We start from the raw sequence: 13,558 nt of genomic DNA, 5'->3' as shown, positions 1-13,558 counted from the left end.
CCTTCCCCTCTGTAGCCCTGCTCTAATTTTTTTTTCTTTCTTTCTTTCTTTCTTTTTTTTTTTCTTTTTGGCACCAAGCATTGAACCCAGGGGTGCTTAACCACTGAGCCACATCCTCAGCCCTTAAAAAAATAATTATATATTATACACACACACACACACACACATAATCTAGAGAAAGGGTCTCACTGAGTTGCTTAGGGCCTCACTAAATTGCTCACTACTGGCTTTGAACTCTCGATCCTCCTGCCTCAGCCTCCCAAGCTGCTGGGATTACAGGCATGGGCCACCACGCCTGGCTGCTTCAACAATTCTTACCTTATTCTCGGGGAAGTCTTTGTGTCTTTTCTTCCTAGTCTTCCCCTCTCCAAATCATTGCTTGCCCTAGGCAGGGGACTTTCTGGGGAGCAAGTTCCTATACTCAAAATATAGATTCTTTGGACTTGACCCCCATCACCTCCAGATCTGTTGACACTTTGTGCCCCGTACTCACCCCAGACCCAGGCAGGCACCCCGTCTGAGTCAGCCTGCTCTCACCACTCCCCCAGCCCCAGGGGGCTCAGGGTCTCTGACTAGGAGGCCCACCTGGCCCTCATCTTCCGGGGAGGTGATGCCAGTCCATCAGCCAGTTTGGCTACCAGTATTTCCCGAGGGGAGGCCTGGGTGGCGGTGTCGTCCCAGCCTCTGCAGCTGTCCCCTTTCTGTCTTGTCTCTCTGCTCCTGCTGGGGCCTCCCTGGGGCTCTGCTGCACACTCCCCCAAGATCACCACTCCCAGTTGCCCCTCTCACCTCACATCCCCTTGGACCAGCCACAGCGGGAACCCCCAGTGGCAGACTCGGGGTGGGGGTGCCACCCAAGAGAAAGAAGGAGGAGGTTCCCAGGCCCCAGAGGCAGGGGACAGAAGGCTCAGCCCGGCTGGAATGGGAGCAAGGTCCTCCAGGCACCCATCGTCCCAAAGCCAGCGCAGGAGTCCTGGCCAGGGAAACCAGAATTTCCACCTCGAGTTGTGACAGATCCTGGCTTGGGCGGAAGTCAGTGGGTTGGGAGGGGAAAAAGAAAACCTCCCGGCCTCCCAGGAGACACACCTCCCTCCCTCCCTCCCGCCCGCTTCTTGCCTCAATCTATCCAGAAAGTTGAAAAGGCCCTTCTGGGTCACTTCAGTGATTCTCCTGCCTCTCTATCCAGCCAGTCTAACCAGCCCAGCTGTGGTTTCTCCTGCCCAAGATTTCCCAGATAGCAGACCTGGTATCATGGTCTTTCATATTCCTCTTTTCACTTACCCATACGGTGGGGGCCTTACCACACCTACACACTGGGAAGTCCCTATAGCAGTCTGACCTTCAAACTCCCACTTTTGGTTGAGCCACTATTTTTTATTCTATTTATTTATTTATTCCTGATTGAACACAGGAGCACTCTTCCACGGAGCTACATCCCCAGTCCATTTTTTTTTTGGGGGGCGGGGGGCGGTACCGGTATTGAACCCAGGGATGCTTAACCACTAATTAAGCCATATCCCCATCCCTTTTAAAATATTTTCTTTAGAGACAGGGTCTCGCTCAGTTGCTTAGGCCTCACTAAATTGCTGAGCCTGGCTTTGAACTCATGATCCTCCTGCCTCAGCCTCCTGAGTTGCTGGGATGACAGGCGTGTACCACCAATGCCCAGCAAGCCCACGATCTTTAAAAGATGAAAACCATTGTATGAGGCTCTTATTCACGACTTTGCTGAGGACGTCCCTCCTGTAATGTAATCGCCATCATTCTCGGGAAGCATTGGCCCAGTGGGAAGCCCAGGAAATTTCCCGTCTGAGCTCATGTTTAATGAAATACGCTTCTGAGGCACCCAGCCCCTAATGGTGGCTGTTCATTCCTCCGCAAAGACTCCAGGGGGACCTCATAATGCAGGGTTAATGAGGCACTGTGGCCTATAAAATGAGGAGGCTCCTGCCCACTCAACCAGGTCAGCTGACTACAGGTTAAAGAGCACAGATGTCCCACGGCCAGTCCAACTCCAATAAATAACCCACCTCCATCTTAAGTGCACATTCCTCACTACCAGGAAGTCCTTCCTGTAGTTTAACTCCCATCCCTCTTGCCACAGCGCCAGTTGACGGGGATACAGCCCACTACTTCTTAAAATTCCCTGTCAGACCCCACTTGGCCATTTTTCTTCTCTTCCTGCTCCCATCATCTCTCAGTTCCCCAGGGCTTGGTTTCACACAGACCCCTCCTGACCATCCTTTCTGGCAGACTTGCATAAGACTCCTGCGAAGTCTCTTGGAGGCTGATTGCCAGATCTCTGCCAGGCTCTCAAAATCAAAGGAAACTTCCATGCTCCTGACCCCATTTGCAAAGGCTCCTTGACCCCCCCCCCCCAAGCTCAGATTTGGGAAGCCAACCTGCCCCAAGGCCTTCTCCATTTGAGCAGATTAGCTTATCTGGGTCACCGGGAGGAGATCTGATGGGGAACCAGAGGCGGGGAGTTCCAGTGCCACACTCCTCCCAGCCACACTCCTCCCCGTCCGGTGCTCTATTCCCGCCTCTCTAGCCATGGAGGACTCAATACCCTGTACTACTTCCTCCTTGCAAGACCCAGGATCCCCCTTCAAACCAGACCTCCTCTCCCCAGCCCCTCCATCCAACTTGGAGAGTTGTACTGTTGACTTCTGGGTCCTGCCAGCAATTTCAGCAGGTCACTGCCACCACAATCCCATTGTATTTTACTTCTTTATTCTTGCAGTACTGGGGACTGAATTCAGGGCTGCTTCACTACTGAGCTATACATCCAGCACTTTTTTTTTTTTTTTTTTTTTTTTTTTTTGAGGCAGGGTCTCACTAAGTTGCCCAGGCTGGCCTTGAACTTGCAATCTTCCTGCCTCGGCTTCCAGAGTTGTTAGGTTACAGATGAGCACCCCCATGCCTGGTCACAATCCCATTTTATTTATTTATTTTTTTAAATTTGTTTTATGCATTTATTTTGCAGTTCTGGAGATCAAACCCATGGGCTCCTGCATGCTAGGCAAACATTACCAATAATCTAACACAATCCCATTTTAGAGACGAAAAGTGAGGATGGAGGAGGTGACCCAACTAGAAGCCAAGTTAAATTCAGCTCTACTTCATTCAGAAGCTAATTCCTTAGCTTTACAGCCTCCCTGGAGCCCTGCTCCCTCAGTCCCCTCCCCCCTCATCCCCCCCCCCCCAAGGAAACTCAGTTCAGAGCCCCTTGGAAGGAGAAGGTAAGTGTGGGGGGGTGGGAGATAGCAAGCTCTACCTCAGCTAAAAAACAGTATCTCCGGGGTGATTCCTGATTCAGAGAGAACAAAAACCTACCTAAAGAGAGGCCATCCCACCTCCTTGCCTCCCCACCATCACCCCTGCCTTCACAAAGGCCTTCAGGTCTAGTTCTGGCAGAGAGCCCAATGGGAAGGAGGGGCACTCTGTCCCCAGCAGCGCACCCCTCCCAACGGAGCCTCTGAAGTCAAAGTCTCACAGGTTGCAGCCGGCAGAGCCCACGGCCAAGGCCAGCGTCAGGGATGCATGACCAGTACAGTCATACCGTCCCTGTGCTCAGACGGTGCCCACGCCTGGCCCAGTGCTGTTTTGAAAGTCTTAGTAATTTTTGAACAGGGCACATTTTCATTTCGCTGCACAAATCATGCAGCAGGTCCTGCCCACAGGAAGCTCAGAGCCAGCAGGTCCCCACCTCCGCCCTCCCTGTACAAATGAGGAAACTGAGGCCGGAGAGGGGAAGCACTCTGGGGCAGCAGGTCAGGTGGGGTGGCAGTGGGTTAGGTGCTCAGGGCACAGGCTGTAAGGGCTATACCATATCCATAGCCCCATTCTAGGGCTTCCCCCTTATTGCTTCACAAGGCCTAGAGCCCCACCTGGGGACCCCCAGCATGACAATGCTGAGCTCAACCCCCCACCACCCCTGCCAGGGTCCAACTCCTCCCCAGACTCCTCCTCCACAGCCTTAGACCACAGGCGACAATAGCCCTTTCCTGCCAGGCTTCATGGCCCAGAGTAGAGACCCAGATGTGCAGGCGGAGGCGGGAGGGGAGATGGAGGGATTGCTTCCCACCCTGCCCCTGCTACCTGGGAACTTCAACCAACCCCAAGGTCTCCCTGCAGAGCAGGGGCGCCTCACTGAGGGGAGGGCTCCTGGAGTCAGGACCAAAGCCACTCCAGGTCTCACCGATGACCTGGTAGGTTCAGATCCTCCTGGTCCTCCCCCCCCCCACAGCCTCAGGGGCAGCCCTCAACAGAGCGCAGACTTGGGGAACCTCTGCTTCCTGGCTCCCCTTCCTCAGACCCACAGCACTTCCCCTGGCCTGCCTTCTTTTTATGATCACCAGCCAGTCAAATCAACTTATGTGCGTTGAGTGCCTACTGTATGTGGGCACCAGGGGGTTCCCCCGGCATCCCCCCGCCTCTTCCCACCCCAGCCTCCTGCCGCCCACACAGCCAGTGCCTCCTAACCCCTTACCCAGAGCCTCCTGGGTCCCTTGCTCAGTCTGACTAGTGCTGGAAGACTGCGCACGGCACCGCACACAATGGCCCGACCCCTCGTCTGCCCCCTCCTCGGGGCAGCGCCAGCCCCAGACAATGGCCCGCCTCCTCCTGAGGACTGTCGCTCAGCTCTCTGGCTCCCTTACCTGGAGCTGGGGAATGCCGCTTCCCTCCCCCTGGAATGCCTGGCGTTCCGACTCCCGGCGCCTCGTCCCTGCCACACCCCCACCCCCATCCCCAACCCCATCCCGCCTCACTGGTCCTTAGTCACCATGGCGACCGCATCTCTAAGTGGGAGGGACTAGAATCTCCCCATATTCTTCCTCCTCCTCCTGATCCCACTGTGCCCCACCTTCTGTGGTTCCTGGATCCACATGTGTGGAGGAGGAGGGGCTCCATGTGGGGGCGAGGCAAGGAGAGGGGACGTCAGCCCCCATCCCTGCTCAGCCCCTTGGCCACCTTCAGGCAGGCACCACTATGCAGATGTTCCCCAGCTGGGTTCCCGGCATCAGCTGGAGTCCATTCCCCTTGATGGCCAGTTTCCCTGGGTTTCTGCTCCCTGGGAATCCCTCCTTATCTAAGCAGTAGGTGGAGGGTTAGGTGGGTCTTTGTGTCCCTCTCAGTGCTGGTCCTAAGCAACCCTATTACCAGAGTCCCCATCTGTCCCTGCCGGGCCTCAACTTCTTCCCTGATAAGTGAGGAGTTGAGAAAAAAGTCCCTTTTAGACTGGTCTCTCTCAGCATGCAGGAGGACTGAGAAAAAGGCACCTCTGCCCTGAATCCTGGACCTGGTTGCCTCTAACTTGCTGTGTGAGCCCCGGCAGGGCACCTGCCCTCTCTGACTCATGTATGCAAATGGTGGCTGATGGCTTTCCTGCCACCTGGGACCAGCCTGGCTCTCTCCAGACTTACTAGTATTTTTAGGAAATAGGAAGTGAGCATGTTGCAGCTGCCCTGGCTTCACAGACCAGCTCTGGTTCCCTCTTAGGTCTAGGTTGCGTGGTGGGTGAGCTTTCCTCCTGGGGTGGGGCAAGGAGGACATGGCATGTGCTGAAAGTGGAAGTGACCTCTGAGCAGAGTCACTATCACATCCGCCCACGCTTCCTTCCGGGCACTCCATCCTCTCCGCCATTCAGCACCCAGGCCTGGGGGCCTCAGAAAGTGCCGACTTCTTCAGAATCCTCACTCAGGACAGGGACACGCGGTAACAGGGGGAAAATGATTGGGATCAAGATGGAAGGAATTCAAGAAAACTGTAACAGAAAGAGGAAGGGGGAACGGCAGAAAGCCCCACACCCTCATTGGAAGTCATTGGGTCCCTGTGTCCGTCATCTTCTCTTTCTGGGAAATGGGGGTCCAGCCTCTGAGGCAGAATTGGAAGGGGCTACCTTTCTGAAATGTCCCAGGGGAGTCTCCAGGTTTCTCCTGGCTCCGCTTCTCTCTGGGTTACCCAGCTGGACTTCAGGGGGTCTCTCCTGGCCTTGACCTATGGAAGTCCAAACTTCCAGAAAAGAACTTGATGGCCCTGCTGAGAGAGCAGGGATTTGGTCCTGGCTGGTGGCTGCCATGGGGAACCTGCCGGGTGACCTGGATGCCAGGTCTGCTGCTCCCGGATCTCTGGGGTGGAGTGAGCTTTCTTTCTGTCTCCGTTTCTCCCGCCGCTGGACACAGCTGACTTCCTCTGGTTTCCTAGCCTTGGTTTCCCCACCTTTGGGAAGACCAGGTGTTCCCCTGTGTCTTTGACTGTGGGAGGGGCAGGAAATGGCCGGTGCAGTTGAGCAAATGATGGTCGTGGGGATAATGAAACAGGAGAGTGAGACTGATTAGGCCCCGGGCTCCTGCCCTTTAGGATTTGCCCCTCAAGTTCTCCGCAACTGCCCTTCCCCCCAGCCGAGACCAGAGGGCCACCCCCTACCGTTACCCACTGAAGTCAGCACCTAGATGCAGCAGGTCCATCGCCCAGGAATCTGGTCCCATCCCTGCAGCCCACCCCAGAGAACACGCTCCCCTCCCCCGCCACCTTCCGGCCTTACCCCCAGCCCAGGAGTGCAGACCCTAACCCAGGAGTCCGAGTCTTCCAGCCGAATCTCTTCGGGGGCAGGGGGCGGAGCCAGGCAGGCAGGGGAGGGGAGGGGGATGCCTGCCAGCCCCCTCTGGTGTCCCAGTTCCCAGGCAGCTCTTAAAGAGACCAAGAAGAATTAGCCAGGGGCGGCTTAAGGGGTGACTGGAGAGGAAAGTAGGTGGTGGGGAAGAGGACTGGACTTTCCGGGGTCCAGAGGGGGGGCCTGGCACCTACCCACTTCCCCTGGAAACCCCGAGGATCCCCCGCCTAGGCTGTCCCTCGTCCCCTGAAACTCTCAGCCGGCCACCCAGTTCCGATGACAACCTCTTACTTCTGGGTCTCTGTTCCCTTTGGGCCCCTGCCCACTCTCTCCCCCTCTCCCGTGTTCGTGCCACCTCAGTCTCCGGTAAGAGCTGCCAACTGGCACTGACTGGTACTAGGCACCGAGAATCAGCCCAAGAAGCGGAAGGGCCGAGGGAAAAGGGGAGGCCAGCCCCTCAGAGCCAACCTGGAGGGGCGGGAAGAGGAAGCATCGTCCCCTGCCAGTGGCCTTACCAACTTCCCTCTGGGGACAGGATCAGGGACACTGAGGTTCTGCAGAGACTGAAAGATGAAGGATCCTAATTTGTCTCACCCTCTCCAACTGTGTGTGTGTGTATGGGCACAGTTCTGGATACCAAACCCAGAGGTTAGGGCTCTACCCCTGAGCTACAGGCCTTTAAAAAACATTTTTTTTTTTTTTAAATTTTCAGTTGTTCAGTTTGTCCTCCAACTTGGGATCCTCCTGCCTCAGCCTCCTAAATTGTTGGAATTATAGTCATGAGCCACTAGGCTTGACTATGCATTTTCTTTCTTTCTTCTTTATTTTTTGGAACCAGGGATTAAACCCAGGATTGCTTAATCACTTAACCACATCTCCAGCCCTTTTTAATTTTTTTAAATTTTGAGAAAGGGTCTCCCTAAGTTGCATAGGGCCTCGCTAAGTTGCCGAAGCTGGCCTTGAACTTGCAATCCTCCTGCCTCAGCCTACTGGGTCACTGGGGTTACAGGCACTTGGTTCTGTGCATTTCCTTTAAATACTTATAAAGACCCTACTATGTAGTTAGGCACTGGACTAGATACTGGGGATTCGGCATAAATAAAAAAAAAGTCCCTGTCCTCAGGCATGTGTATTTTGGATGGGAAACAGAAAATGAAAAAATATACAAGTAGAATGTGTCCGATGGTATTAAATAACCTAGAGGAAAATAAATCAGAGTAGTTCTGATGTGCTCATATTCCCAGTGTGGAGCATGTTGTTATTTTATAAAATTTAATTAGGGGAGGCTTTACCGGGTGGCAAAGAGACTTGCAGAAATCAAGGGGACCAGGCATGCAGACTTTCCCGTCCCACTCAGGCAGAGAGAATCTTTGATGTAAACGCACTGGGGCAGACATGAGCAGGATACACTCTAGACTTACCTAAGCAGTCACTGTGGCTTGAGTGGGCGGAGAAGGAAGATGAGGTGGCAACGGTGGGAGGGTTTTCATGCCAGGTTTCCCTGCCATTGTGAGAACTCTGGCTTTGTTCACGTTGAGTGCTTTGGGGAGACTCTGAGGATGTTGAGCAGAGGAGTAACCAAGCAGTTAAAGGGTCCCTGGGCTGCTGTGTGGAGAATGAAATGTACAGAGCAAGGGCAGGTGAACAGCCTGGAGATTAAGGCCACCACCCAGGCTAGAGGGCAGGGGGAGGGGACAATGACAAGAATGGACTGGATTCCACACATATTCTAGAGATTTAGATAAATCCTTGGAGCCAGGCATGGTGGGGCGCACGCCTGTAATCCCAGCTACTCTGGAGGCTGAGACAGGAGGATTGCAAGTTCAAAGCCAGCCTCAGCAAAAGCGAGGTGCTAAGCAACTCTGTGAGACCCTGTCTCTCAATAAAACACAAAATAGGGCTGGGGATGTGGCTCAGTGGTTGAGTGCCCCTGAGTTCAGTCCCTGGTACCAAAAAAATAAATAAATAAAATTAAAAAATAAAATGAAATAAAATAAAGGCATTGTATCCACCTGCAACTAAGAAAAACTATATTAATAATAAGTAAATAAATAAATAATAAAAGAGGGGGGTGTGACTCAGTGGTAGAGCAACCCTGTATCCAATCCCACCACCCAAACAAAACAAAACAAAAACAACAGACAAATAATAATAAAAAAATAAAAACCCACTGTGAGCCTAAAGGAAGCATCTTTGGGCTCAAGTATGTATATCTTGTAGAGCCCAAGGAGAAGAGGAAGAATCATCAATGTCGGCTGATGAGCATGAGTCACCTGTGACAAAAAAGGTCAAGTAAGTTGAGGACTGAGAAGTGGTCACTGCTGGGTTAGCGATGTGCCGGGCACTGGGGAGCTTAGCAAGAGCAGGCTGTGGTGTCAAGCAGGAAGCAGGCCAGCACCTGAGAGTTCAGGAGAGGGGGAGGCATGGAATGGTCCTCTGGGGCACGAGGACAACTAGACCAGGGACAGGGGTTCCAAGGGCATGTGATCATGAACTGAAAGACCAGTCAGCAAGGAAATCGTCAGGATTCCATCCTAAAACATTACCTGATATATTAACAGCATCCCCTAGTTAGGCCGGCATGTAGCACAATGGCACAGTGTTTGCTTGCCATTCAAGAAGCCTTGGTTCAGGGCTGGGGATGTGGCTCAAGCGGTAGCACGCTCGCCTGGCATGAGTGCGGCCCGGGTTTGATCCTCAGCACCACATACAAACAAAGATGTTGTGTCCGCCAAAAACTAAAAAAATAAATATTAAAAAGATTCTCTCTCTCTCTCACTCTTTCTTTAAAAAAAAAAAAAAAAAAGAAGAAGAAGAAGAAGAAGCCTTGGTTCAATCTCCAGCGCTACAGAAAGAAAGAAGAGGGCTGGGGTGGTGGCTCAGTGGTGGAGCACTGGCCTAGCAGGTGTGAGGCACTGGGTTGGATTCTCAGTGCTGCATATAAATAAATAAAATTAAAAAAAAAGAGAAAGAAGGAAGGAAGGGGAAAAGCATTATTATAGCATAATTTATAGCAACAAAGCCTGAGAATTAATCTGAATGCCCAGAGGGGATCAGCCACTAAAAAGTATGTTGGGAGTTGGGAATGAGTACAGTCCTGTGGTCCAGCAACTCGGGAGGCCAAGGATTAGGATAACAAGTTCAAGGCCAGCCTGGGCAACTTTACAAGACCCTGTCTCAAAATTAGTAAAAAGGGTTAAAGGGTTGGGAATGTAGCTCTGTGATAGTTGTTGCCTAACATATGTGATACCTTGGCCCTGGGTTCAATCTTCAGCACCACAAAAAAGAAGAAGGGAAAAAAAAAAAAAAAAAGTCTGTTAGACTGGTCATGGTTGTGCCTATAATTCCAGCTACTCAAGAGGCTTAGGCAGGAGGATTGAAAGTTCGAGGCCAGCCTCAGCATTTAGCAAGATTCTGTCTTAAAATAAAAAATAGAGGGCTGGGTTGTGGCTCAGTGGTAGTGTGCATGCCTAGCACGGGTGAGGCACTGGGTTCAATTCTCAGCATTGCATACAAGTAAACAAAATGAAGGTCCATCGACAACTAAAAAAATATTAAAAAAAAAAAAAAAAAAGAGAGAGAGAGAGAGAGAGAGAGAGGGGTCTGGGGATGTGGCTCAGTGGTAGAGTGTCCTGGGTGCAATCCCCAGTACCTAAAAAAAAAAAAATAAAAAAGTTTGTTGGACACTATGGTGTGAGCCTGTTGTGCCAACTACTTAGGAGGCTGAGGCAGAAGGACTGCTTGAGCCCAGGAGTTTGAGGTCAGCTTAGGCGATGTAGCAAGAACCCACTTCCAAAATAAATAAATTTTAAAAAGTGTGCTGGGGAGCAGGCACTGGGAGATGTTGGCCAAAGTGCGCACAATTTCAGTCAGGATGAAAAAGTTCTGGAGACCCTCATCACTACACAAAATACATGTATGAAGATGTGAATTTGGTGTCAATACACCTTCTATATAATCAGAGACATGATAAATTATGATATAATGGTGTATTAAGAATTTTAATGCATAAATAAATATTTAAAAAAATAAAAAACTGAAAGAAAAAGAAAAAGCTCTGGAGGTCTATCTTAGTACAGTGACTATAATAATAATAATATGTTGTATACTGGAAAACTGCTGGAAGAGTGGATTTTTCCCCCCCCATCGGTACTGGTTTTGAACCTGGAGCACTTACCAGCACTTGACCACTGAGCCAAATCCCCAGATCCCTTTAAATCTTGAGAAAAGATCTTGCTAAGTTGCTTAGGGCCTCTCTAAATTGCTGAGGCTGGCTTTTTTTGTTTGTTTGTTTGGTAATGGGGATTGAACCCAGGGGCTCTCAATCACTGAGCCACCTCCCCTTTCTTAAAATACATTTTTTTTGGAGATTTGGAGACAGAGTCTTGCTAAGTTGCTTAGGGCCTTGCTGAGTTGCTGAGGCTGGTTTTGAACTCTTGATCCTCCTGGCTCAGCCTCCTGAGCCACTGCACCCAGCTGAGAGTAGATCTTTAATGTTCCTTCCACACACACAAAAATAATGTAAAGGGCTGGGGTTGTTCATCAGTGGTGGAGTGCTTGCCTGTCGATCCTCAGCATCACATACAAACAAATAAGTTAAATAAAGGTATTGTGTCCATCTACAACTAAAAATTAAAAGAAAAATAATGTAACGATATGGGTATATTAATTAGTTTGATACATTCATTTTAATATATATACACATACACATACATTCATATATATAAAAACACTGTATACAATGCATATATACAATTAAAAAAATATTTTTTAGTTGCCAATGGGTCTTTTTATTTTATTTATTTACTTCTATGTGGTTCTGAGCATGGAACCCAGGGCCTCATGCAAGCCAGGCAAGCGCTCTACCACTGAGCTGCAACTCCAGCCCCATATATACAATTTTTATTTGTCAGTTACACCTTTATAAAGCTGGGGGCAGGACTGGGGGTGTAGTTTAGTGGTACAACACTTGCCTAGCATTTGAGAGGCGCTGGATTCCATCCCCAGCACCACCTAAATAAATAAATAAATAGCTGGGGGAATAGTATATTTATATGATAAAGATCCTTTTAAAAATATTTGCAAAACATGTGGTTTAATAGCTATAGACATAAAATACTGAGGGAAAACTTGTTTAAAATTTTTTTGGGATGTACCAGCGATTGAACCCAGGGGTACTAAACCACTGAGCCACATCCCCAGCCTTTTTTATGTTTTATTCTTTACTACACTTAGGGCCTCCGTAAGTTGCTGAGGCTAGCTTTGAACTTTTGATGATCCTCCCTCCTGTCTCAGCCCTCAGAGCTGCTGGGATCACAGGTATGTGCCCACCTGGCTCTCTTAATCTTTTTTTTTTTCCCTTGGGGCGGGGGAGGTACAGGGGATTGAACTCAGGGGCACTTGGCCACTGAGCCATATCCCAGCCCTAGTTTGTATTTTATTTAGAGACAGGGTCTCACTGAGTTGGTTAGTCCTTTGCCATTGCTGAGGCTGGCTTTGAACTTGTGATCCTCCTGTCTCAGCCTCCCAAACTGCTGGGATTACACGAGTGTGCCAAGGCACCAGCTCTTAATAACAAATATGAAAAGCGTAATCTCCACCCCACAAAAAACCTGAGCCAAAGGGATAAAAATGTTATTCATATCAGTTGAAATGCAAATAACTAACATACATGAAAGGAAAATAAAGGACTTTTCAATTTTCTCTTCAAAGAAATGTGATTTAAAAAAAAAAAATCAGTATTGGGGTTGAACTTCACTGTTATCACAGAACCACATCCCCAGAGGTTTTTATTTTCTCTTTTGTGGGCAGTGTCAGTCTATCAGGCTGGCCTTGAACTTTGGAATCCTCCTGTCTCAGCCTCCCAACTCCCTGGTATTACAGGTGTGCCCACCACACCCAGATTGCGATTTGAAACATTAATAAACCATGATTGGTTTCCAATCAAAGTGGCAAAGATTAAAACTGGTGGCACATACCTGTAATCCCAGTGACTCAGGAGGCTGAGGCACAAGGATACCCTGTCTCAAAAAATAAAAAGGGCCAGGTGCAGTGGCATGCAGGCCTGTAATCCCTGTGGGCTCGGGAGGCTGAGGCAGGAGGTCAGTTCAAAGCCAGCCTCAGCAACAGTGAGGTGCTCAGCAACTCAGTGAGACCCTGTCCCTAATAAAATACAGAATAGGGCTGGGGATGTGGCTCAGTGATGGAGTGCCTTTGAGTTCAATCCCTGGTACCAAAAACTAAAATAAAATAAAATGGGCTGGGATGTAACTCAGTAATAGACTGCCCTTGGGTTCAATCTTCAGTACTGAAAACACACACAAAATGCTGAAAGATGCCCACCATTATGTTAATATCAATCATAGTTGGAGTTGTGCTTATTTTTGCATTTTCTACCCTCTGTGCAATGGCCAAGTATCATATGAATCTGCTTTTTTTTTTTTTTTTTTTTTTTTTTTGTGGTGCTGGGGATTGAACCCAGGGTCTTGTGCATGCGGGGGAAGCACTCTACCAACTAAGCTATATCCCCAGTCCTGAGCTTATGTTATTTTTAAGTAACGTTTATAACCCTTGAAATAACAGGGGCCAGGGCTTATGCACATTCATTGAGAAAAGCAGAATAAAAATTTAAACCGTGGTAAGATCTTAACTAAGTAAAACAAACTCAGGCAAAAAGTCTGGAAAGAAATCATTTAGTGATGTGGATGATTGAAAAGGAATGCTCTTCCCTACCCCCCACCCCACTTACCTGAGTTTTCAGGTTTACTTTAAAGAATGTATTACAGAGGCTGGGGCTGGGGCTCAGTGGCAGAGGCTGGCCTAGCATGGGTGAGGCACTGGGTTCGATTCTCAGCACCGCATAAAAATAAATGAATAAAATAAAGGTTCATCAACATCTAAAAAATATATTAAAAAATAATGTTTTACATTTGTTTTATTTTT

This window comes from Callospermophilus lateralis, chromosome 7 (assembly GCF_048772815.1).
Source record: "Callospermophilus lateralis isolate mCalLat2 chromosome 7, mCalLat2.hap1, whole genome shotgun sequence".
Taxonomy (NCBI): domain Eukaryota; kingdom Metazoa; phylum Chordata; class Mammalia; order Rodentia; family Sciuridae; genus Callospermophilus; species Callospermophilus lateralis.
The sequence above is the reverse complement of the archived record's forward strand: the minus strand, read 5'-3'. Positions refer to the sequence as shown.